The sequence below is a fragment of the Taeniopygia guttata genome, chromosome 9 (assembly GCF_048771995.1).
Source record: "Taeniopygia guttata chromosome 9, bTaeGut7.mat, whole genome shotgun sequence".
In the NCBI taxonomy this organism is placed as follows: domain Eukaryota; kingdom Metazoa; phylum Chordata; class Aves; order Passeriformes; family Estrildidae; genus Taeniopygia; species Taeniopygia guttata.
Window position 1 is genome coordinate 23,264,138 of NC_133034.1, and position 27,612 is coordinate 23,291,749.

Here is a 27,612-nt window from a genome sequence, read left to right on the forward strand (position 1 = left end):
TGCATTGCTCCACTTTTCTCTTAGTTTTGATCCCCAAAATTCTGTTTAAATGAGTATACAAACAGTGGCTAATGAAAGGAGATGGGGAAACAAACAGCAGTAAAATTCAATACTTCAGGAATTGTGAGTACAGCAAAAACTTTACAAAGGCAACAAAAATACGAATAATTGTCTTTTGTTTGGAAGAAAATTGTCTTTTGTCTGAGTGGAAGAAAAGCTGGAGAAAAGTTTCACAACTGGATGATGAAGGAGATGTTTTTATAGGTTCAAATACTACCAAGGCATGAAAACCAATTTATTTCCTGACAGGGAAATTGGATTTCAACATGTGACTTTCTCATTGATGCAAATAAAATATTGTCTCTAATAACATCCATGCTACTGAAATATTACTCTTTGTCTACATGCTCTGTGAATGACTAATTAAGAAATTAATATATATGATAATTATACTTTTTTAAGATGTCTTTCTATACATTTGAATTAAAAGTTAAGTCATTTTCAAAAATAAAAAAAAGCTTGTATATTGAAAAGAGGTCGTTTTAGTAATGAGATCATTCCATTCCATTGGAAACCAAGGTTTGAACAGAAATTCTTCCCTTTCAAACACAACTCATAATTCAGCAAGTTCGTAAGTTCTGTTTCATTATTTTATTAGTAGAATCTGTAAGTGATAAAGTCATAAAATGATTATGTTTAAACCTTTTACTGGAGAGAAAGGAATGAAAATCCTCTCATTAAAACAAAGTTCCTGTGTGTGGTTTCTCTGGTGGAACATTGTATTTTCCTCCACTGAGACAGAAACTCTCCAGCCCATTTTTTTTCCTCAAACATTGTCTTTTAAATCTTTTATCTCTCAGTTCCAGCTACAAGTTATCAATTTCTTCCAGGCTCAGTTAAATTTCTTATATATAATTTTTTTTTTCCCGAGACAGGTGATGCCTCAGAACTTTCTCTTTGTAGCAACTTAGTTGGGTTTTGCTTGTCTGGATTTTTTATAATTTGGACTCGGAGTTGAAACCATAAATTCAGATATTTTAAATAAAATAGATGTGTGATAGTCCCACTTTGAGTTTCATTCTGTTCCAGTCAGTTTTTGGACCTCTTTGAGCCCCTCTTTGTACCCTGTGCCACCAACATTTGCAGTCCCAGTGAATGTCTTTCTGATGTGCTGCAGAAATACAGAAAATATCTGATACTCCCTGCACTTATTAAATGAATTCCCTCTCTCATTTGTCACTGGCAGCTCATAAATTCTCAGTTCTGTTTTTATATCAGCTGATAATTTAAAATAAATCAGATAGAATCACAAGCTTTACCTGTATATCAACTTATGCAGGAGCACTTAGAGGAGAAAATAGTGATTTATTTGATGTGATTGGAAGAATCAGTTTATTATTTCAAATATTAATTGAAATTATTATTTCAGTGGGGTGGAGATAAGTCTGGCCAATAATTCAGATAACCTTAAAGAGGCTGCTCTGGTTTGGTTTTTCTGGGGTGACTCCAAGGCTCTCCCACATGAGGATGTGTCTGTTATACTCTGATTTTTCCATGTTGTTTGCAGAGTTCTCCACTCTGAGTAGAGAAAATAACCCCAAACTCCAAAAGGAGACAAAATGTCAAGGAATTTTCATTAAATTTTGCTACATTTGTCACAGTAATAAACAGATAAAAACCATCCTTGGTATGAAAGTGACACTGCACATGAAACTCCTTTGATAAGTAGGGTGATAATAAAGTTTTCTCAGTTATCTGTCAGGATTTTTGCAAAGGTGTAACAAAAATTGTGCAGACTTTGTCTGGTTAATCCATGTCTTTATCACTAAGGAAACTGTAATATTTCCTGTATGTTTTTTGAGTTATTTCCAGCTTTTTTTTTCAATGACAGCGAGAAATATGGAATAACTTCAGGAACTCCTCCTGGTTTGCTCCGAAGTTGATTGAGATTTTTTTAAAAATATGTAAACTTTGTCTTCTTATAAAATTTATGCCTATTTAAAGTGTATTTATAATCATAAATGTGATTTTTAAAAAGTAGATTACCCTTATTTCTACTAATATTCTCAAAAATTATTGCACCTGTATTCATGTCCAATTGAATTAATTATACCAGAATGGTCTTTCAAAATTTAAATGTATTTTCCTCTTCTTGAAACTAGGATTAAATTGCAGTGACCCAGATGTTTAAAATTTTCCTTTTCATGGGTTTTAAACACTGAATTATAATTAGTGTTTCTTTTTATTCTTCTAGGACAGGAGAAAAAATTATTGCTAAGTCTAAATATGATTTAAGATATTGTCCTATATTTTCAGCTGGGAGTTTTTTCAGTGTAACTTCTATTTCTCTGATGAGATCCTGGGCTGACAGTGAGACTTTCATAAAGACTCATCTGCATTCTTGCAACAAAATTTTGGGAACCACAGAGCTCCGGTTTCACCAACCTTTCCAAGAGAGTCACAGATTGAAAATGGATCAAAACTCTTTTGGATCCTTACTGAACACACTGCTAAAATGGTAGATTTGAAAAGTACAATTTTACTTCTTCTGGGCTTTTTTTTTTTAATATAATTTTGAATTAAAACACTGCAAATAAAAATGCAAATGTTATTTATTATTGATAAATATTTATTTATCAATTTATTTATTTATTTATTTATAACGAATTATTTATTTATTTATTGATAACTATTATTTATTATTGATAAAACATCAGCTGTCCAAATGAGTGAAAGGAAAAATGAATGGTTTTGGATTAAGATGGACATCCTGGGAAATGGTGAAACTTTCAACAGGTCCTCCAGGAGCAAATTTAACTTTGTTTTATTTAGATGGGGTTGATCAACCACGTTTTTCAAGCCCGTGGTGTATATATGAGACATGAAGCTTATTAGCACAAATAAAAAAATAAGATTATGTGAGAATTCTGAGTCAAAGCAATGCCCCAGTTATCGTCAAACCACTGGTGCCAGGTGTCCCCACATGGTGACAGAATTGGTCATTTATTGATCATCCCCTTCTGCTGACGCTGGGGAACGTTTCACAGGCCAGGGAGATGCTGATTAATTCCCAGCAAGGTGGCAGAGGGATTCCCACAGGAATCTGGGACACCAGCAGCAAGGAAAAGAAGAAGAAGAAAAAATTAAGGTATTGAATTTGTATTTAAAGGAGGAATTTATAGTTTAACGTTCTAAATACAACCACTTTTTAAACTGCATTAGCATTTAAAGAAAGTTAAGATTTTGACTGAAGTAGTTTTGAATAATAAATTAATAAATAAATATAGAAATAAAATGCCATAAATAAATATATAAATTAAAATCAGGTTAAATCCTCACACTGTGAAGGCAGGAGATCTATTGAGCACTAAGAGCCCACTCAAGGCATTGACAAAATGTGACTTTCTGGGCTCTCTTGTTCAAACCTACCTCAGACCCAGCTGATTTCAAGATGAAGTTGTTAAACAAAGAGAAAAAGTTCATTATGCAGAGCGCAGAGCCCGGGGTAAATTGCCTTCTGCTTTATTTGGAAAATGGGCTGGAATGTTGCAGGAACAAACTGATTTCAGCCTCTGTGTCTCAAACTCCAGTTTTAATTGAACTCTGGGGATGTGGGGACTCAAAGTTCTAATTTACTCTGGCATTCAGTGGAAGGGAATGTAAAATCTCAGCTATATGCTGTATTTGGGAGTTGTGAGATAAATTATATGAGATAAATTGTGTGAGACAAATTATGAGATAAATTATCTCTCACTTCTCCAGGCAGGGGGCTCAGGTATCGACTCACAAATACACACACACATGATATTTTATATATATATTTTTATATGTATTCTAAAGGATGTGCCATAAAGCAGAGTTCTTTCCACTCTTTCCATGGTTAATTTATGCAGAAGCTCAAGCAGTTTATTAAGAACAAATTATGAAAGGCCCTGCATGGAAAATGTGGATTTCCAAACAGTGCAGTCTCCTTTCTTTGGTGGGATTCAATGGTATTAATTCATATTATATTTATATTAATGTTACAGTTGCATCTGAAGCAATTATCAGTGTTCAATTTTCCTTCCTGTTGGTGGGTGTTTGCTTTTGGGTTTTGAAATTACTAATTTTACTGTTAAAATTATTTACTATATAAATTATTATTTTATATTTTATATATTATTATGTAAAATTAGTTATATATTAAAATTACTATTTTAAATTGACAGAAGCGTGTAGGTTTTAATTTAATTTTAATTACATAGAAAAATTGATTAAAAACCCCTGTAATTTCAGGAATTTCTTCAGAGGAAAACAGATGGACTTAATATTTCAATTTGCAACAAAAAAATACTAATTCAGCTCTCCAACTACCAGATATTAAGGTTATTCAGTTAACTTTAATTATTTTTCTTAATTTAACCACATTGAAAATACATTGAGTGTGAAATCCAAGGCATAATGGCATATGTTCATAAGGTTTTACAAATTAAATCTGGTTTTACAGTCTCAAAATGCTGATCACTGAATTAACCTCTATTTTTTTTTGTTTACTGCACTCCCATTTAAGAAGCTTCTGTAGATCATGTGGCATGAATTTCAAAAATTGTAATAAAAAGAGGATTTAAGACAAAATGGGGTTTAGTGGCTGTGGTGGTTTAAGTTTGGACTCGGTGATTTTGGAGTTCTTTTCTTGCCTTGGTGATTCTCTGATTCTCTGATTTGTTCTGGGTTGGTGAACAAAAAGGTGGAAATTGGAACTTATTGATTTTGTGGCAATTTTCTTCAGTCCATAATATCAACAACATCCACTGAAAGGTAAGAATCAAGAAACATTTATTGCTGTAGTCCCTTAATTTCTGTGATTTACACAATTCACTTTGCTGTAATCCCCTAAATTCTGTGATTTATACAATTTACATTGCTGTAATCCCTTAAATTCTGTGATTTACATGATTTACTTTGCTGTAATTCCTTAAAATCATCTACAGGCAACAGACTGCACAAGTAACCTCCTATTAAAAAACTACAATTGATTAATTAGTTAAAATTGCCCTTTCAAAACCATTATTCAACTCCTAAATCGTCTTTAAAAGCTCATTTTAGATGGTTTAGTTTGGGACTAAAGTCAGTCTTTAGCCCTCAGTGCCTTAAAATGAGGTGTTTAAAGAATATATAGCTCAGGTGCCTGTGATTGGGGTCTTCAATGCTCCTGGATTTATTTAGATTTTAGGATTTGAATAATCTGAATTCAGTTTAATTTCAGACCCAGGAGCCTCAGACAGCTCCTAAAATGAAGGCGGGAAAAGCAGTGCTTTAACCTTTTCCTGGAATGTCTTTCACAGAAAAAAAAAAAAAAATCTTTAAGTGCTATTTAAAAAATGCTCTTTTGAGGTATTTTGCAAATCTTAAGGCAAGTGAAGCAGCAGCCACACATCTGGGAGGAGAAAGACGTGAAGGAGTTAAAAATCTGTGTGAAACAATGTTAAAAACCACAGAAATCTTTTACCCTGATGCTCAGAAAAACTTTTTGGGCTTGCAGTGGACACCAGGTAATGTGAAGTACAAACCAATATCATTGTAGTTATTTATTTTGCATAAATGAATTTTGCACAAATATATATATATATGTATAAAATGACATACTTTATATATATATAATGTAAATTGAGTAAAATGCTCTGGTTCTAAAGAAGTGGAGGCAGAAAATCCACATAACAGGGAACATTTACTTTTGGTTTTATATGGATTTAATGACAACTCTGTGCTTTTGCTTTGAAACAGGAGCTACAAAACTATCTCTCAAGGCAAGAAAAAGGAGTTTATTGCTAAAATTTATTTTTGTATTTAATAGTTGAGCTTTTTCCTGACCTTTCTCACACAGCCCACATTTGATTTCATTCTCCACAGTGCTCCTATCACAATGTTTTTATTAATATTAAACACAGACTTTGGGCCACTCAGACTCAGAAAAATGTTCTGATTATCACCACAGAGATGAACCTGTTGTTTATCCACCCTTTCCAGATTATTTGCTGGTTTTTTAGTATTAGGTTCAATTTATATTTTACATTTCCCAAGCCTATGGTTGCATGAACACCTAAAAGTCAGAAACCAGATATTGATGCTCTGAAAGTAAATTTTTGTCTTCTCCCCACACCTCCTCTCTATTTAAATTTTTTTTTAGATACTGTTAAATCCATGAAATAAAAAATTACTTCTAAAACCACTAAAAATCAGTGGTAGCTGGTAGTAAATTTAGACACTTCTCACAAAATCAAAAAACTTTCAACAAATTTCTAATTTATCTCTCACCAGGTCAGAGTTAAGAAATGTTTTCTACTGGAAGAAAACTTCAAATAGAGCACAAGGGCTTTCTTTGGGGGGTTTTGCCTACTTTTTTACTAGAATATTTTGATTGAGAATTTATCTGGAGGCCAAGTACATCTTTAATTGTGCAGTTTTACCCCTCAAAACAAACAGGGGCAGAGTCATGAGCCAATTCCATCCCTTGCCCTGTGGGTCCCCTTAGATTTAGTCAATAATTTCATTTTTTATCCACCTCTTGAGCCATAAGGAAGCAGATGGATTTGAACTGGGAACCTGTTCATTTAGAGTTATTTGCTTTTAACAAATTAAATAATTATAAATATAATTAATTAATTAATTAATAAGGGAAAGCTATTTGCTACTTGTGTAAATTCCCTGCATATCTTTCAGAGGTAATGGATATTTGATCACTGCAAATTCCCACTTCCAGGTTTCCAGGCTGGGGATGAGCTGCTTCAAATTAAGGAGAAATGTGCAACAGTTGGCAATCATCAGTATTTTGTATGGCTCTTGGATTTAGGGCCATTTGTTGCATATTTAATTGATTTTTATTAAGCTTATTTTCTCAATTGGCGCTGTAGGCAGCAACAGCAACGGGGGAAATGAGTTTAGGCATGGCTGTCATCTTTAAGTGTAATTCTTGAAAAGGTAGAAATACTTTGGGTACCTCAGGACAAGGGTGGTCAATGCCCAAAACTGAATCTAAGATTGAGAGCTGGTTATTTCCTCTTGCCCAAGAATTTCTGTTCTTCCAGATGAAATAAATCAGTTTTTCTGAGGAGAAATGCTAGAGCTGTTGCATAAACAGAGAGAACAACTTGCACAAAGAGGGAGAAAGAAGGAAAATAAATTTTAGGATTTTAGTTAAATGAGCTTGAACGGGGGAATTGGACAAGAGGAAATCCAGAGGTGCCTCCCAATCTCACCCATCCTGTGATTGTATGAATCTGTGGGGTTTGAACCATTCTGCGATTTATTTTTTCCTTAGAAATGTAAAGAACCCATGATTCCTATTTTTGAAGTTTGCATCAGTTCTACCCATGATGGGAAATGCTGGGAATCAAAGCAGTGAAAAAGCCAAACCAGTGTGACCTCAGGATTACAAGGTAAATGTATTGGTTTGAACAGACAGGTGTCTGCAAGGAAAGCAGGAGCCTCCCTTGAAATGGAAAATGTGAATACCCCTCCCTCTGAATTATTATTATTTTGAAATTAAGGGTCTCTCAGGCAAAGATATGGGAGTAGAAATAACAGTTCTTTACTAGGAAAATTAAAATAAATATGCAATAGTATAAAAAAAAAAAAACCAACCCTAAAACCACACTGGCAGAGCCAGAGCAGCCCTGGCAGGCTGTGGGTCAGGGAGGTGGCAGCAGCCCCATCCCAGGGTGGCTCAGCCCTCCTGCAGTGCCAGCTGTGCTTCTGCTGGAGCAGGATCCTGCACAAGGGGGGAGTTTTCCTCTGGAGCTCCAGGGCTGGGGGAGATGGGCCTGGGCTCCTCTGGGAATGCAGTGGGAAGAAAGCTGCTCCTCTGGGAATGCAGTGGGAAGAAAGCTGCTCCTCTGGGAATGCAGTGGGAAGAAAGCTGCTCCTCTGGGAATGCACTGGGCAAAGGCTGCTGTGCTGTTCCCAGGTCAGATTGTATCCAGGTAGGAATGGTCGGCTCCTCCCCTGGGCAGAGCATCTCCCCATGGATGATGGAATTTTCTCAGCCATGCAGGGACACTCAGTGGCCATGAACAGGAGATAATTAATAATGAATGGCTCATGAACGGAAGATAATTAATAATTGATGGCCCATGGACAGAAGAGATCTCCTGGAGGGAGGATTGGCTGTGGAAGAGATAAAGAAAAGTGTCCCATGAACAGCAGAGAACTGCCCCAGCCCTGACAGTTGGGAAATAGAATTCACACCCCGAGGCATAGCTTGTAACCTCAGACAGTAAGATTTATTTAAGATTTATTTAAGAGTGGTCACACCTGTGGTTTTTTTTGTTGCTTTCCCTTTGACTGATAAATGCATTTGAAATGAGTATGATCTGGATTACAGTAATGAAGGTGCCAAATGATGAATAATATTGTTTGTCTCCCCTCACCGACTGAATTATTTACAGTAAAAAAGGGCTTTTGTGGCTCCTGGTAATGTTCCTACTGAATAATTATCTATTGAATTTCAAGGGATAATGCAGTAAGTTAGAACATCTGAAATGTGAACTTTGAGTTTCTCAGAATTCATTGATTTTACCACAAATTGTACTTTTTGTAAATGCAACAAAACAAAGAAGCAAAATTAAAAAAATATAAATCATGAACAATTTTTTAAGAGCACATCAATACACAATTATACATTACACAAAATTCCAATTCTTTTAGAACTGACACTAGCAGAGGAGTTTTCTTCAAAACTGTGCTAGTTTAATGAAAATTGAAAAAAAAATTGTGGTTCAAAAATGCTTCAGTTCCAGAATAGCTGTTAAGTATGAGCATGGCAGGACGTCTTTTTTGACACCCTGAATTCTCTTTAATTGCTTTTAGTCTGGATGAAACAGAAAGGGAAGGAATAAAGGGACCAACTTTTTAGTGTAAACTTGACACACAATGATTTGCAATCTCCATTCCCACTGCACTCTGGAATGCTCAAGCTTTGTTTGAATTTAGTATTTATGATTATAAATTATCAACTCATAACCAAAGTCATTTACATAAGAAAATTATCCTCCATCAGGTAGGGTTTTACTGCTTGTGTTTTAATACTGTAACAGCCTGTTAGCATGGAGATAATTAAAGGGATTCTGTAAACTCTAATTTAATTTGAAAGTTACCTTAAAACAAGAGTAAAAAGCTGGTGTGGAATTTAGCACTCCCCCTAAATATTCTCATAAACTTAACGGGGAAACGTTTTGGTGAATTTAAAACTCAAAAAGCTGAAATAAACAAAAATCACTAAACCAGGTACTGCACCACCAACATCAAGGAAAATAAAGAATCATGGAATTGTAATGGTTGGAAAAGACCTGAGTCCATTTCCTCCTGCTTTTGTTGCTGGTGCCTCTCCACATGCACCACATGGGGGAATGGAATTAACCAAATTCCGTGCCCTTTATACATTATTGATTGGAAAGGTGCCTCAAGGTATTGACTTCAATCAAGTCTCAATCCCCACATTTTTTTTTTCCACTGGATGCCCAGCTGAGAGTGGGAATTCCACCTTATAAAAGCTGGAAAATGTTTGGATTTTAACTCATTATTTTTTTAAGCCTTCACCAAAACTCTCTTCAGATAATACAACCCACTAACTGTGGGTAGAAAAAAACCTTATTGCTTTTTCTCCTGTTTATTTTTGTCTTGCAGGAACAGGGAATATTTTAATCTTATTGTTGTGTTATCTGTCTGGAGAGAAATTAACCTTGGAGCTTTGCCCCTCCAAACCTCTTTAATCCTTACACCAATCCAGGTGCCGTGGTGCCCATCAGAGTGACCTCAGGGTGGGTGAGCCTGGCCCTTCCAGCACTCCTCATTTCAAGGAGAGGGAGGAGACAAAAGCTCGGGATCACTTTTGGGTACCAAGAGTCATTGTGCAATTGTCTGATGTAAATGAAAGAATTCTGGAATGGTTTGGGGTGGATGGGACCTTAAAGCTCACTCAGCTCCACCCCACCATGTCAGGGACACCTTCCATTGTCCCAGGCTGCTCCCAGCCCTGTCCAGCCTGGCCTTGGGCACTTCCAGGGATCCAGGGAAGCTTCTCTGGGGACCTGTGCCAGCCCTCCCCACCCTCACGGGGAACAATTCCTTCCCAACGCCCCATTAAACCTTCTCTAGTTCAGCTGAAGCCATTCCACCTTTTCCTGTCCCTCCACCCCTTGTCCCACATCCCTGTCCATCCTTGAAAGCCCCTTTAGGTGCCTGTGTTATCCTCTATTCTTACATTATCCATAATTGTATTGTAATTGCATTGTAATTATTGTATTGTAATTATCCTTGTTGTTGTTATCCTTGTAATTGTTTCCTTCCTTTTCTGTCTTCACAAGCTTCTCCTGGCTTTTCAAAGTAGTCACTGTGAATCATCAGGCACAGCAGAGCTGTGTTTTTCTCAGAGGAATAATGTTAATAGTCATTAAAAATAAGTTATTAATAGGTCATAATGATCCAATTTCCAGGAATTTTCTCCCACTGGCTGAGGTTGGAGTGTGGACTGGAATGTGTGCAGTGATCACTGCAGCAAATACTTCTGCCTCATGGAAAAAGAGAAATAAATGAGAGAAAGAAATAAATGGAATAGAAAAGGGTTGATGGAGTGATATTTGAAAAGGAATTTACATCAGAACAATCATATTTTGTGGTCACTACACTTTCTTGTAAATATAAAAATATTCTCCTAATTCATTTATTAGGCCAAAGCAGAATTGTCTCTCTTTGTGCTGAAGGAGTAAGTTACGAACAGGGAGGAAAAGTGGCGTAGAACAAAGCAAAGTAGCTGATAACAGAGAGATGAAATATTCTACTCAAGCCATTGCAGTCTTCCCTCTCTGTGTAAACCCTTCAGAGGCACACCAATAGTCAGTGAGGAGGAATTCTGTGGCATTACCTGAGCAGCCTTTTCCAGGAGCTGCAAATGCCTGTCCTGAGATCCCCACCCCAAGCACTGAGAGGAAAACCCAGCCTAACATTTCCATTTGTGTCTTCAGGTTTGCTGTAAATATGAGTAATTCACTTCAAAAATGAGATCAGAACCAGGTCATGACTGTGCTGGAGGTTGCACAAGTGGTTATTGGCCAAACCAGAAATGTGATATTGCTCATTCATTCACATCTCAGGCGTTGATAAAAGCCATTTTAACACTGACTAAAGTTTCTGGAAATGTTTCTCTGTAATCAGAGAAAACCACAGAAATGTCTTCTTCTGGCTTGTTTGCTTGTTTGCTTGGTTGGTTAGTAGCTTCCTTTTAGTTTATTTTTTTTTTAATGTATGTTTCTAACTTTAAATGTGATTACTTATGAATGAATGAAAAAATTAGCTTTCTGTTTAGCCTAAGTATCCTAATAGTGCTATCATAGAATCACAGAGTGTTTTGGGGTGAAACAGACCTTAAAAATCATCCCAAACCTCTGCAGGGGCACCTCCCACTAGACCAGGGTGCCCCACGCTCCATCTATTTATTTTCCGAGCTTTGCATTTTACAAAAAATTTATTAAAATTCAAACCTGCTTTAAAAGTTGCTCAGTCAAAGGAATTCAAGATCCACAAGGAGTTCCTAAAAGTGCCTTCAGGGGTGACAGAATTATTTGTGAGTGCTGGGGGATGGTGGAATTTGGTAAAGAAACTCAGACCACCCTTCCCTAAACTTCAAATTTCCCTCTGAACAGCAAAATGGGTTTCCTAAAGGTTTTGGTTTTACTCACTTGGACACCTGGGAGCACAATTTAAACTGGAGAAGTTTTCACTGTATTATTTGCAAGGAGATTTCCTCTTGATCTGGCCCATCCCAACTTCAGCCATCTTGGGATTCTGTGCGAGTGAATGTGGAATCCCAGGGGATATCAGTGGGGTTTTGTCATTCACCTGTGATTTCACTGCCAAAAAAATGCACCAGAAACCATTCAGGGGTTCACATTCCCTGGCACTGTAAAGGATCTTCATTAAATGCAAAATTAACAAAAAACCAAACAGAAGAAGAAACCTCTGAAAGATCCCATGGAAATGCACTTCTTTGATTTTTTTTTTTTTTTCATGTGAACAATCAATCCCACTTATCTCTCAGAATCTGGCTTCATTGGATAATGATTCCTTGCCGGCATTTTCTCTTCATCCCTGAATTCCAAAGGAGGTTTTTTTTTTTTTTTAACACTTCAGGTTTTCTAGGATTTGCAAATTTTAACTTTAATTTCCCCTTTTGCTGATACTTTGTCTCTCCACCGAAATGAGTTCTTTTAACATGTTATTAACCCCATGACACCCACTCACCACTCCTCAGCCTAAAACTCTTTCCAAATCATTTTTTTCCTCCCCACTTTTGCATTCTTCTGCTCACACCAGAGGTCACTGCCTCGCCCTTGCCATTATTTTATGATGGATGCATTTTCTGAGACTCTTTGTGTCATTTGACCATTGATCACTTCTCCCCTCTCTTTACAATAGATGTGCCAATACCAATTAATCTTGAACCACTTGTTATTTTGTGACCTTTAAAAAGGCCACGTCTCATGATTTATTTGCTTCTGCTGGGTGCATTCACAGATTGTTTTGCTGTGGGAGAATCAGGGGTTTTCTGTGATTTTTTTTTTAACTCATTTCCTCTGCTCCAAATGAACCCCCATCAAGCCCTATTGACATTCTCACTCTGCTGGAGGCTGGTAAATGTTATCTGGAGAACTGTTCTGTTTCATTTCCTAATTTTAATTGCTTGAGGCCATTCCTCCAGCACTTAAATGAATTGTGGAGCAGGAGGATGGCAGAGGAAAGGTGGTCCTGCTGTGGGGAGCAGCAGGATGGAGCTGGGGATGGGCTGGGAGCTGTCAGATGCTGGGGATGGGGAGGTGGAAGAGAAGGAGCAGGAAAGGAGGAGCTTGTGGATATCTTCACATGGACAGGCAGAGCTCTGTTTTTAAAAGGTAAGGACTTGTTGAGTTGTTTTTTTTTCTTCCTATTTTTTTTCTCTATCTGGTTACAAGTAAATAACTTATTGCTTTTCCCTGTTCTGAAATTCACACTTTAATAGTTTTATAATATTTCTCCTTTTCTTTTCAAATAGATGAAGAACTTGAAACCTTTCAATATTAGGTTATTTTTTAAGAAAAAGACCATTATCCCCTCTCCTGGGTAAGTACAGCTATTCATGATTTTATGTTAATCTGTTTCTCTAGATTGTAATAATCATGTTCTTTTTCTGTGTAATTCAAATAGACTTCACTAGAGAGATCTTTGCCTGGAGGAGCTGGAGAAGGCAAATATTAATATAAATTTTACTATTGGCAACTATTGCTATTTGACCCGCTCATAAGTTCTTGTCTATCCCCTCTGTGGGATCTGGAGTCCCTATTTTTGACTGACTTGCAGAAAATTAAAGTTAAATGTCAGTCCACCAGAGTATGGCTTTGAAAGTCAGACTTTTCATTTCTTTCAGACCTCATATACTCATCTCAGTTTTGGCATCTTGCTTTAAGGAGCACTTATACAATTTATTTATGTAAAATGCTGGAATCAAATCTACTTTTACACAGTAAGAGAAGTCCCATGGGCCATAGTTTGAAGTCCTGTCTCAAAAGAGAAATTATAAATGAAAATAAAATCACTTATCTATGAACATTGATCAAATCCACAGCAGGTGTGGATCTGTTGCACTCAACAAATGCCAAACCTCACATTGAATTTTTCAATCCCGAACCACGAGATTTTGCTGTTCACACAGAAGAAAAATCCTGTAAAGGTTGTTTTACATGCTGGGATTTAGCCCAGATCAAAGAACTCCAGGCTCAGGCAGTGCCTCAGTGCCTGACAGCCAAGAGGAAAATGAAATGCACCCAGGCTGGTGGAACCCTTGCTCCTGGTGATGCCCAAGGAGAGCTCTGTCCGTGGGGTCACAGGCACCAAACCAGCCTGAGCTGAACTAACAGTGTCAGGGATTCAACAGATCCTTTGTTCTTCTGGGTGCAAAAGCTGAAAAGCTTAAATGAAGTTTAAAAAGATAGTACAAAGCCCAGTTTATAAATAATCATCCTTTTCTCTCTTCTAATGTCCAAATGGGAAATCTGCAGCTGATTTTGCTGCCTGGCCAGGTGAGGATGGATTCTGTTTGTCTTGTTCATTTTCTTAAGGACCAGACAAAATTTGCTGAAGGGGGTGAATTGTGGAAAAGCTTGACCTGAGCAGGGGAAGACAGACAAAGCTCTGAGTGTCCCTGGCATTGTGCACAGTTTGGTGTCATTGTTGTCATCGGGTGTTGGTGGCCATGAGGTGATCCTGGGGTCTCTGAGCAGGTAAAGCTCAGCTCAGGTGTGCAGCACCAGCTCCCTGCACATTCCTGCTCCACTTAAGGACCAGATCATGCCTGAAGTCTTGACTTTAAATTCAACCAAATTGCCTCACACTCCTTGTGAACTGAGAGCACACCCAGGGACCCAGTGGATTAATTGGTCAGTGTAATTAGTGAGTCAGGTAATTGGGCTGTGGGAGGGGCTCTTACAGAATTTTGTGAGGAAAAGAAGAGGAAGATATGAAGAAAAGCACCTGAGGAATGTTTGTCACATCTGATGGGTTGGAAGGAGTTAGGCAGGAGAGGAATGTCAGAAATTTACTCTCTTTCTGAGAAAAAAGGGTCTGGCACTTGCATTCAGATCCCCTCTGACTCCAACAGACAGTTTAGGCCTTTAAGACCAGATTTCCAGGAAAAAAAATTCTAATGGTGCAATCCTAGAAAGTGTGAAGCAAAAAGCCCAGATTGAGTGTGAATTAATTCTAGTTATGTTAAATCCTGCCTTCAGTATTCACATTTTGTTGCACTTGCAAGGACTGGGGAGAATTAAGACCATGGTGCTGAACATGCACAGGAAAAATCTTTGTACCATAAAAAACAAACAAGAATTCCTTAAAGGAAGGTGACAGGTCATCCCAGATATCCAGATTTACAGCCCTGCTATTATTCCCATGAAAAAACTGTCCTTAGGTGTTCCTATCCCCCTCTGGAAGAAATTCTAAGGTAACCCCAACTCTTACACAGTCTGCCAATCCGTGATGTCCTAACAGGGAAGATTTTAGGTTTTGCTAATGACTGAAATGAAGGTTGAAAATGTATTACAGTGACAAAGAAATTGTTATAAATGGGGTGTTTGACCTTTTCCAGACCTTTCCACAGCTCTGTCCTGCCTGGTGCTCATGGATGGACCTTCACTGGAGCTGCAGATGCTGCTGAGCTAAAAGGGAGCTCCTGCAAAGAGGAGATCTCAGTTCATAGCAGGAGAAATTCTTCTTTTCTCCCTTTCCATCAAAGCTGGAGGCCGTTTTGTGCCACTGCAGTGCATGGAAAGATCTCCTGTGTTGCTATTGGACACGAAATGAGTACACAGAAGCTTGGTAAGTTCAAAAGAGGAAAAAACTAAATCTTATTTCTGACCTTGCAATATATAGAATTCTAAAAGTGACAGTGGATTGGAGGATGAAATTGCTACTTCTCCAACCACACTGATCAAACCAACAGTCCATCAATTCTCTTCTCTTCTCTCATTATTTATTTGCATCATAAATAATGAATGCAAAGCAATCATTATTTACATGAATAGTGTGTGAAAGCTCCAGTAGAAATATATAAACATCAGAAGGCATAGAAAACTTTTAAATGAACTTTAAAACTTTCAAAAGAACTATAAAAGAGAACTTAACACTTTTAAAAATCAGGGCAACACTCCTGAGGTACAATGTCACCCAAGTCATGCTTGGATCCCACTCAGGCTTCTCCTAAAGTGGGTTGTGGACTCCAAAATCCTGGACAGACGTGCTCCTCTCTGAGCTGGCAGGGGTGTTGAGCTGAGCACAGCCATGCCTTGGCTCAGCAGATGTCTCTGCTCATCTGTGTCACCTCCTTTGTCATCTCAGGGAATAATGAATTGAAGGCCTCCACAAGGACAGGAGCCCATTTCAGCTCTGCCTTTCTCTATTCCCTGTTAAAACTCCTCTCCCTCTTCATTCATCTCTGACAAGTGCAATGTTTAGGAGCTGTGTGGAGACGTTTGCAGCTCTGCAGCAGGTGGGATTTTGGATCAGTGGTGTCCTTCCAGAGCTCCAACCTGACCCACCCTGCCTGGGAGCTGTTCCTGGGTCAGGAATGGGGCACTTGGCCACCTGTGCTAATTGATCCTGCATTTTCAGCTCATTCCTTCCTTTGGTGTTTGTCTTGTCCACATCACTCCATTTGCTCTTTTGGCCATGGGCCCAAGGCTCTGGGAAAAAAAAATGAAAATAAGACAAAATTTTTCAATTTCTCAGCCCTTCAATACACAAGTTAAAAACCTTCCAAATTATTGTTGCCATTTTTAAAGCAGAAGAGTTTCCACCTTTCTAAAAACAGACAGCTCTGTACTCCTATAGAGTTTGACATTTTCTGTGCAGCAGATATTGACTCCAACATTCCCTTGACAGAGCACAAAAATTCATTTTGTGAATTGTATTGACAGCCTAAGTAGGCTCTTTCTTCTCCCTTGAATAAGCTTCTCTAACTTATTAACTCAGCCTTGAGGGGTTTGAATATTTACACCCAAACCTGAGATCTGTTTACAGCCCAACATGTATTTTGATATTCAGCTGACATGGGATGAAAGTTCCCATGAAAACAAACTACTGTAAAACTTTCCAGTGATCAGGAGATGTCCTTGTACATCAGGCCCTGCATCATCATATGGCTAATCAGCTTTAGGCACACTCCAAAGTGACATTTTCCTTATTTGTCATGATTTTCAACCCCCAGAACAAGCCTGCCTTGTGATGCTGAGGTAAAAAAAATTAAAAAATGGGAATTTTAGAAATTCACTTCAGATAATTTTATCTGATGAAAAAAGAACTTTGATTCAATTGAAATAAACCCCATGATTTTGTATCAGAAAACTCACCAATACTGCAAACACCCCCCGCCACCATGCCTCTAATTTTGATGACAAACAGAGGAAAAAAAGTCTCCAGGATTATTATTTAATTAATCATAATTTGATTAACGATTTTTCCGCATCCTGCCTTTAACAGCACACCTGGAATATATCAACTCTCCCAAGTTTTCCAAAGAATAAAAACTCAGCTTTCATAAGTGATGAGCCAGATTTCAGAGGACTTGATCTCAGCTCATTTGGATCTCATACACTAAAGAGACCAAGATAATTTGGGTTTTTTGGGTTTTGTTTGGTATTTTTTTGCTTATGGAACCATCCATATGTGCCTGGATAAATGAAGATGAAAATTGGCTGCCTTTTCAAAGGCTAATTCAAGAAACTTCCAAAGTCTTCTGTTCTTTCTACTGATCCATCAACATTTTCATAAACCAACTGTTTTCTTTTCAAGCTGTGGTGGGTTCAGTCAAATTGGATAAATCTGTTCAGATTCTTTTTAATTGGGAGAAAGTGAGGGAGCAGCCACCCTTCCTTAAAATCTCTTTTTGGTAAAGTGCAGCTGTGGCAGCCAGGGGAACTCATTAAACCCCATCCAGAATTTTCCAGACTTAGCCCAGGCGTTTGTGTTCCAACCTGCTGTTTCCTGTGAAAATTCCTTCTTGGCTCTTCCAGAGCTGGAGAACGAGAAGCTGAAATTTCTGTGCTCTCCCTGAAGGCAGGAACTGCAGGTAGCAGTGGAGTACACTGAGTTTCCTGGCTGGTGTCAAAAATTGCAAAAATTGCAAAAATTGCAAAAATTCCAAACTCTCCTCACTCACCTCGAAGGACTAGGGTTGTTGCTGCCATATTTCTCTGTGGCAATAAATAAATATTTCCATATTTATTTGTTGCTGTAAAATCAGTTTGGAATGAAGTTCACACATTCCTAATGCCCAGAATAATAAAAGGATAAAAAGAGTTAAGGCTGTGTAGTGGTTGCTGTGAAATAGTCAGATCCCTACAGAGTCCTTTGAGGAAAGCAAAGGGAAATCCAAACCAGCAGCAACAGCTAAGATGAACTTTCTATTCTACAGATTCTATTCTGCAGAATTTACACTGTTAAATACATCTGTGGGTTGTGAAAATGAAAAAAAAAAAACCCTGAATTTTTTATTTATAACCACTTCTGATGTAAATAGCATCCGGCAGACAGAGCCAGTATATTGGGAATTGTGGGGGAGGGCAGGGTTTGCAAGTTCCCAGGAACCCAAACAAGCAGTTGAGCAGCAGTGAGGAAATGAAAGCTCCTGTGCCAAAGGCAGGCAGGGAATTACCAGAGACATCCCAGGAAACCCTGCAGAGATGTTTAAATATGTGCAGGGCTGAAATCCTGCCACCAGCACCAGGAAAACCCAAGAATGAATCAAGTGGAACAGATACTCCAGGCTAGAGTGCGGGATCAGCAAATTCTGAGAGTTTACCAACAAATCCTGTGTGGCCAAATATCCCATCCAATGGTCTGCACAAAAATCCTCAAAATAATCCTGTCCCAGGAGAAGGTTGGGAAGATCAAGGCTGGAATTTGCTGCTTTGCCTGTGGAACACGGACAGGAAAACACTGGAGAGCATTTCTGTGATCCCAGGAAGGTTTAATCTTTTATTTGAAGTTTCCCAGTACCATGTTGCTTAGGAAACCTTTGCAGTGTAATTAAGGAGGAATAAAATATCTTGTAGAGTTGCAGTATCCCCATGCTAAAATGGCTTAAAAGCTATCGCCAGTGTCAAGAACTGAAAGTACAGCAGCATTCTCAATTAATTTTAAATTTCAGTGACTTTCATCTAGAATTTAATTTTTTCTTTGGAAAACCAGAGAGGCCTTGCTTGGAAAGGCTCAGTGAAGAGTCTGTAACATGACTGGAACATCAAAGACTTTGTTTTTAGTTAAAAAGGTAAACTGTGTGGAAAGCACTCACAAATTTTACTGTAGCAACATTTATTATTTACTGGTAATGTTTACAGTAAATAGAAGTGGCAAATACTAATTTTCATGTTGTGCATCAAACTGAAGGGGAAATCATGCACTAGCTGAAGCAAAATAAATATGTACATGTTATATCCACTCAAATTAAAGAAAGTCAATCAAGCCTTGGATTTCTAGGCTGGAATATATGCTGAAGACAAGAAAAAGGCAGAGATTGATCAGCAGCAAGATAGGAGGATAACTGGATTTTAAATGCCACAAAACTAATTCTGGGCTACTGAACTGGACCTTCAGATACTCTGGATTATGGTGAAAATATATCTAGTTCCTATACATCCATCCACACCCATCTGAACCTGTCAAATTAATCCTCCCCAGCTGAAAAGATGAGAAATGCCATCATATTTAAATGACTTCACAGCATCAGAAATAACAACACAAAGATCAGCAAACCTACTTTGGTTAAAAAGTGCAGAAACTCAAAGAACAAAGTTTCCTGCCAGCCCTCCTCCTTCTTTTCAGCTTTATCTGGACAAAAACCATTTGGTGACATCAATTCGCTCTCCTGCTTTCTGTTAGTTTTATTGTGTAAATAAAGAAAAGAAAAATTCTTTTTCTAAGGTATAAATCACATAATTTTCACCTGTTACCCCTAATCACTCAACAGGAAAAATACAAATTTACAAAGTCATGGTTTTAGTCACTTTTCTTTCTTTGATTATTTACCAGGTTTGGGTTTCTCTTCTCTTCTCTGTTATACAATAATTTTCTTCTCTCATATCTTTGTTCCAGAACTCGGAACAGCTTGAATTTGACAGATCAGATTTGGTGAGTGTTAACAAGCTAAAGTCAGCAAAACATTTTTCCAAATAGTTTCTTACAACTGTAGCACTGTTAGATGGGTTTGGATGATTTTGGCAGCCACTGGAGAAATTAATTTGCAGCGATTCCCAATATTTAAAAATTTCCTAATACAGGGTTTTGATGGAGTTTCCAATGCTGCAACTGATTTAAGATAATCAGACATTGTGGTTTTACTCAGCTGTGAGGATTCTTCCTCATTTCCTTCATAAAGGTAATTTCATTTTTCTTCTCTCCACAGTTAAAAGCCATAAAAGAGAAGAATCCTCATCTCCTCCTGCCTTCAGCTTCACCCTGGTGTGGACATTATGCTTATTTGTGTGCTCTGTGGGCTGGGGCACACCAAAGTCATGAGTTCTCAGTATTTTATCCCTAATGGTGGCCAATAATTGGTGCCAAGGAAATAAACAAAGGAAAACACCCAACAACAGGGTAAGGAGCCATTATATTCTCTTAGTTCACAGCCAGATTTATGGACCCTCAGAGCCTTTCCACTTCTTGTGCCACTTTATTTCCTGGGTATTTTGCAAAACATTCTTAACAATGCTTGGCCACAGTGAAAAAATGTTATTTTAAAATAGAAACCTGGATTGGATGCTTTGTGCACTCCCACTTGGATGTCAGGAAGGTCTACGTGATCACCACAAGTTCTGGTTCCATGTAATTTTATTAAAACACTGATAACACCATTTTATCATCCTGGTGAAAAGAGAAATATTTCTGAATTTTAAGGGCAAGGTGAATTCATAAGAAAAAGTATTCCCTTATCATGAGTAAAATAAATGTACCAGGTCATGTGTAAATGCATGTTTGATTTATCAAAGCTCTTTTTCTTCTACAAATCTCCAAAGTACAACTGGGGTGACCCATCTGGTTTGATGTACAAGAAAATCTATTCCAGTGAATAATTTAAGATGCTGGAGAAGGTAAAATATCAAAGTTTCTTAATCCTGAGTGCTAACAGGATGTTTGTGCTCTATTACTCCTAATTTTGTCTGAATCTGTTTCTTGTAGAACCCAGGAGAAGCCTAAAATGTCTTTGCCACCTTGCTGATTAAATAAGATCGTTAATACGTGTTAAATTTGGAGTCATCACTACTGTGTGAAAAGTTAATCTGTTTTAAAAGTTCAGGCAAGTCAGTTCACAAAATTTTGGCTCCAGATAATTTGTATCTGGTCATTCATTGCTTCCTTTGGAAAGCAGAGGTGCCATGCCAGGACTTTGATATTGCAACAAGTTGAGAGCACATCCTCCAAAACCTAAGGAATATTTTTTTTCCAAAGTAGATAAGAGCAGTTTAATTTTTTTTTATTAAACTAACAGCTCAGAGCCAGTTAGGAATTTGAAACAGAATTCCCTTGTGTGTCTATCACTGGAACAAACAGCAACAGACTTCAGAGTGAATAATGACTTTGACTCCAGCAGATAAAGCAGCTCCCACAAAATTCCCTGCCCATCCCACTGGGGAGTTTAACCACACAAATGCAAATAGCAAACCGTGCATTCGAAGCCCTGAAGGTGATTTACTGCTCTTTTCCATAACAATGACACCTCCTCTCCTTGCTCTGGGAGTTGATGGTGAAGACTGTGGGCTCCTTTACCCCTGTACCCCTTGCCAGGGAGGTTTCTACTGAGCCAAGCCAACAAGAACCATCAGATTTTCTGCATTTTAGCAAATAAGTGTGGCCTGGAAACCTGCTAAAAATCAAACCCAGACAATCCTCCAGAAGTCAAAACTCTGCAGGGCTCAGAGCAGTTTGGAGAGGAAGCTCCAAGCAGGGATTCAGGGTGCCTTTAACTTGGCTGTGATGTCTCTATGAAATGCTAATTCCCACTGGGATGGAGCAGGGAGTTAGACATTAAAAAGATGTGTTTTACACTGCACAGATCCAGAAAATTGCTCTGTCCTAATTACCCCTGTGGTTTGTTTCATGTGATTTCCCAGATCTTTTAATTTCCTTCTGAAAAGTTCCTTGTGTGTCAATGTTTAACCTTTTCCAGCCAAAATGAAGGTTACTTCAGCCAAAGGAAACATTCAGTAGGATGATTTCTTTTATTTCCTTAAATTTCAGTAGGTGACTTAACATCTGAACAGCTTTCTCTTGGAGCTTTTTTTTTCCTTTTGTAAAAAGTACTTTTCAAGGACTCACAGTGAGTTGAAAAATACACAAAATATCTCTAAACTCAATTCATTTCACATCTATATGATTGAAAAGGCATAGATATGTCCAAAAACCTTACTGTGTACAGAAAAAAAAAAAGTGGAGAAAATATTGCTCGGTATTAAAGTTGTTTTGCAATAACCTCATTTGTCAAGTTTTGAATAACTTCTGAGGCTTTTGAGATTAAAAGCTCAAATCTCACTCCCACTCTCCTGAACTTCCTATTGAACACACTAGAAATAGATGGCACATGCAGCATTCTGGTAACACCTGACTCGGGCATTGTAAACACATCTGAACAATAGATTTTTAGAACAATCAGATGTTTTATCTTTATTCTTTCCTTTCTGCCCCAAGCCATGCTTTTCCATATTTTACTTAAAAGCCAAATTTCAAACCCAGAATTACTGATCTTCCAAATGCTGGTACAGAAACTGTCGGCCTTTTGTGAAAATGCAAAATGCCAACATGCGACAAATTTGGTGAAGCCACTGAAGAGATGAAGCAAACAAGAAACTCTGGAGCATTTTTATTTGAAGAGAAGCACCTTTATCCCAAAACATTTTGCTCTATTGATCAATTAGGGACTATGATCAGTATGAGGGATATTTTATCTGATTCTGCCTGAGATCAAAAGGGACTTTCTTCCCCCTAAGTAAGACTTTCTTTCCCTTAAGTGTTAAGACTTCAAGTGTGCTACAGAAAAATAGCCCAGAGCAGGAAAATGAGGCAAATTCTGTGCAATGTCAGAAAATGTTAGAGCTGTTGAAGAGTAACAGGGAAGAATCACATTCCTAAAATTAAAGAATTCTTTAAAAAGTAACAGGGTAAACAGAAAAAGAAGAAACTATATGGATCTAGCAAGGAATCTCTTGGGAAGCAAGTGCTAAAAATAGGATGTGAGAGAGCAGCAGAAGGAGTTGATTGTAATTATTAAATAAATGTTGAGAAGAAATTCCCAGAAATTCTACAAATTTTGAGTTGGGGCTCCGGTAGATTTGGCACTAAAGAAATTGTTCTTATGATTTTGGAAAACATTGTAAGGAATATGCTGTATTTGTAGAACATTCCTGAGGTGAAAGTCTGGTTCCTTTCCCAGCTCTGTTCCACAATTTATTGTCATGACTAAGGCTGGAAAATCGAGGTCCCTTCCTTGAGCCTTCAAGTTCCATAGCATGCCACCAGTACCAGTCAAAATCCTGATGAGTTCAATCCCATCCATTTCAACTCAGTGCAAAGAAATTGCTTTTTGATTGAAGGCCTAGAAATTATCCAGCCTAATTTATGCGCATGAAGCTTCAAAGGAAGGAGCCTCACAACAAAGGACACCTTGAGCTTGTCCAGGATGTCACCCTTGGATTACTGTGCTGAAAACCTGGCGTGATTTGGTCACAAAAAGTCAAATATGTGCGTGGCAAACAGGAAATGTTAGTGCAGGTCCCAGCTAAGAGCACAAATCTGGCTGGGAGCATCCTCTGCACCACGCGTCCACTCAAGGAGAGGAACTGGAAACAGCCCAGGGCACAAAAGAAGAGTGGCTTTTATTCAGGCTCTGTTTTCTTGTAGGCTGAATCATGCTTTGGGTCATTTCTGATTGGGCTGAGCAGATTTTGGAGATATTCAGTGGTTTTTGTTTGTTTTTGTGTAATTTTTTTTTTGTGTTTCCTTTCTTGAAGTCTCTTTTACAAACTCCTCAGTCTTTACCTTCCAGTTGGTTGGTTTGGAAATGAGCTTGGGCTCATTTCAGGGCTGATGGGAGTAGGCACCTCTTGTGTGACAGAATTCAGATTAAAAGTGTGATGGAAATGAAAGGAAATCTATCCTTATACCTCCAGAATAAATGCTCCAGAATTCCTTTAATAATATGATGTTTCCTATGGAGATGTGTCATGGTTTCTGGTATTAAAAATTGCTCCTCAGTGTTTAATTTCTTTTTAAAGAGGAGAAAAACTTTAATGTATTTTTTTTACCAGACAATAATCAAAATTTAACCAATTTTTAAAAATTTTTTTTTTCTAATCCGTCTTAACATAGCACACCAGTTAAAAACCAATGGCTATGCCTATCCCTTTCTATTTTTATCTATGATACATCCCTTTCTTTTCTATTCCTGGTTAGAATAGTGTACATAAATGAAGTCTAAAATTTGAACCTTAGAAGATATCAGTGTATTTTTTCCTCCAAAGAATTATTAAGCTATTTTATTTGCTGCCTAATTGGAAAGAGATCCTAATTTTTATGCACTTCTGATAAGTTGTTTTCCCTGACTGGAATATATCCCTATCTCTCTATAAGGATGTAAAATACAACTGTTGAAAAATAATAATGTGCAGTATAATTATTTTAATTTCCAGCCAAATTGTGAAAGAGCAGGTAGTTCAAAGTGCATATGTATTTAAATAAGACACTCTATGCTCTAACTGTTCGAATATTAAAATGATTCTGCTCTTTGCTATTGGATTGTGGAGTTAATTTCTGTGAAGTCAGGAATTAAGTGATTATTGCAGCAATGTCTTGCATGGATATTGGACATAAAATCTTACAAATTACAATGTGGGAGAGTTTTAAACTTTAACATCTCACATTACTTTCATCACATTCAATAAAATGTTTTATTCTTTCATGATGTTTCATCAGGATGTGTGATTTCATTATCTCCATGTTCCAGACACATCTCGTGAAGGGAATGTTTTAAATCATCCCCACGATTAGTTCTTCTCATATTTTCCATATTCCTTTCAACAGATTTCACAATTGCCACATCCCAGAGGAAATCCTTGGAAACTAGTCTGGCAAAGAAGAATATCACAACTTTCTCTGGAAAAAATGGTGAGATGTTCATTTAAGTACATGGAGCTAAAGCAGGTAAGATGAAATATACTGCAAATTTTGTGTATCTTACCACACTCAGAGTAATGCTGATGTTCACATTCTGCATGATAAAAAATTCCTATTTGGACTTGAATAACCCTTGTGGGTCCCTTCCCACTCAGGATATTGTATGATTTTTATGATACTAAAAAATTCATTTACCAAAGTGAACAAAAGACTGAATCATTTCAGAAGAGCTGTGTAATCAAATGGGATTTTATTTTTTATCATGACATATCCTTTATTAGAATTCCTCCATTGCATGCTAAAATTTCCAAATTCTCCACCATGTCCTTTCATTTTGCACATTTATGAAATTACTTCTCATTTCTAAGTTAAAAAAAAAAAAATTAAAGGTCAAAATAAGGTATAAAAAGGGTCAAATTGTTGAGGACTTCTTAATTATTACCAGGTTTGACTGGAAGTTATCAGCTGGTTAGACAAGAAACAGAGTTTGATGAGACAAAATGAAATTCCCAGAAGGCAGAGCTGGGGTTAGAAGACAGAATTACCTAGAGGAGTGTCTAACAAATAACCACATCAATGGATGGATTGGGGTCAAGAGAGGAGTGATGGGGCATAACTGACACGAGGAGCCCATTTAATTGAGATGACAGCTGTCCCCCAGTTGCTATTCATTGAATAAATTATTTGATTTGATTAGTTTTTTCTCCTGCTGCAGGATGAGATGAGGCTTTATATTAATTCTGAGAACTCTCATTTATTTGTACTCGGATGACGACTCTTCTGACCCAGCTGCAAATGCTTCCAAGTCAATCTGGACATGTTTATTTACCTGAAAAATCTGCTTTTCTGCTGGGTGTTCAGCTTTCCAAAGCAGTAATTATTGTTTTGGGTCATGTCTTCATGGTTTTGGCTGCTATCTGCTGGGCTCTGGCTGTTCTTGGTGCTGGTAACAGTAATAGGCACTGCTCAAACTTCAAGGTTTTTTGGGATGTGCTGATTTATTAAGTCAGCTTTTAACTGAGTGGACATTTTACTTCCTCCAGCTATCCCTGAGCAAGGTGGGAATGCAATGATGGAAATTTTTCAGAGCAGATGAAAATGTTTTTTACCTGCTGGAAAGGTGAAAAGAGCCTGGACTGGGACTCAGGATTCTCACAAAAGTCATTGGGATTTGAATAAACACAAGCAGCAGGGTAAAGTCCTTGGGGTTTATTTCTGTTTCAGATGAATCCTCCTGTTCTGCACTGCCACCTGTGCATCCCTTGTCTGACAAATTAAAAAGCAGCATCACAGATATTTTAATAAAAACCACAGAGCGCTGCCAATATTTTAAAGGACAAGGAGGTGCCACAGATTATTGAAATTCAGAATCATGAATAACAACTATAAAATATTTCAGCCTCTGAGATTGTCGAACAGCACAATTCTTCCCTTTAAAAACAAATCAATAAATTCAAAACCAAGTAAAATGATATTTCAAAAAACAATCACTAATTGTGATTGTTTATTGGAGTAATTTATTAGTGGATAATAAATAATTATTTATTATCACAAGTTTATTGGAACAAATAATATATTGGCATGTTCACCTGTTGTTATGTTTCTGAAAAGCTGAGGAAGAACAGACAGAAAGTATCACCAACAAAACTTTGTTCAGTAGAAACTTTGCTGTCAGTTTCCAAAAAGACACCACTAATCCTGACTCCTTTATATAATTCTGTTGACAGCTTTTATCATATTCCCATGAAGCACAGAGTGATGTTGACTGAAAGGATTCAGGCATGTTTCCATTATTAATTTTGGGCGGGATGTATATGAGCAGTTTATTATGATAGCTTATAAAAACCCACTTCTAGATATACCGAGTTTTAAACTTGCTTCATTCCCCTGCAACACTGTTAGAATCTGTTTCATGTGTCTTTTATTTGGGGAGATGAAACATGGAGTTTTCGATCAATGGAATCCTCTCTAAATGCACAATTGATATCTGCTGTCAGCTGTCATCTGCTTCATAATTAACAATCCAGATGTTAACACGGTTTTATCCAAAGGAAATCAGTTTATTGTTTGATGTTCTGGATGAAAATTATAACTTTTTGACTTCCCTTTCACATCTTCAGAAGGAAATATGTTTTCCTCTGATGTGGATGACACTGCTGGTGTGTGCTGGGTGTTTAGAGATTTCTTAATTTCCAGAGTTTTGACCTTTTTTGTCACGCTCCTTTTCCTGCTCTTGCTCTGCCTCCTTTTTGCCCCAGAATTTCATCCTCTGCTTGGCTCTCCAGACACTTGCACTGATCTGGAGATCTCTCGCAACAAACCTGATCCTTAAGTGAGTATTAACACATTTAACACAGAACTGAAATGGGATTCATTTCCAAGGTTTGTGTTTCACAGTGAACAACATTTTCTGCATTGCTGAATTTTAGTTGCAAAGCAGAATTTACACTGAACACCAGGAAATTGAGTTAGGATGAAACGTAAACTTTAAGGAATTTAGAGATTTTAGAGATTTACAGTAGAAAAGTTAAAGTTCTCCCAAACTCTTCATGGTGCCTGGTATGAAATTTCCTGTGCCCTCAGAAGCACATGGGTTGTGATGTAAATACTAGAAAATTTCTTTTGATTATTTTCAAAATAGGAACTGGAAATAAATTCTGGTTAAGAAATGTTGATTAAAATCCTTCCTTTGGCAATGTGCAAGGTGGTGGCCTCTGGCTTGCAGAGGGAGAGGAGGTTTTGCTGTAAAAGGGAACTTGGAGGTGGCAGAAGATGGTGATTTTTGGAGATGGATATGGAAACTGAGAGTTCAAACCCACAAGAAATATTGGGGTTTGGAATTGCTCCTTTGTTGTTTCCTTTCCTCTTTTCTTAGTAGAGGGTGAGCTAGAT

At 37.6% G+C, this 27,612-nt stretch overlaps 1 long non-coding RNA gene across 2 annotated transcripts; it reads left to right on the forward strand.

The window, feature by feature from the left end:
- Window positions 1-4,017: 4,017 nt before the first annotated feature.
- LOC140684736 (uncharacterized) lies at window positions 4,018-27,349 on the forward strand. 2 transcript variants are annotated; one of them, XR_012057444.1, is made up of 7 exons: window positions 4,018-4,797; window positions 7,298-7,415; window positions 13,061-13,128; window positions 15,149-15,378; window positions 19,651-19,686; window positions 19,961-20,151; window positions 24,628-27,349. It is a non-coding gene; the product is annotated as an uncharacterized lncRNA (long non-coding RNA). The 2 variants fall into 2 exon arrangements; XR_012057445.1 differs by lacking the exons at window positions 4,018-4,797; window positions 7,298-7,415 and adding an exon at window positions 12,220-12,920.
- Window positions 27,350-27,612: the final 263 nt, after the last annotated feature.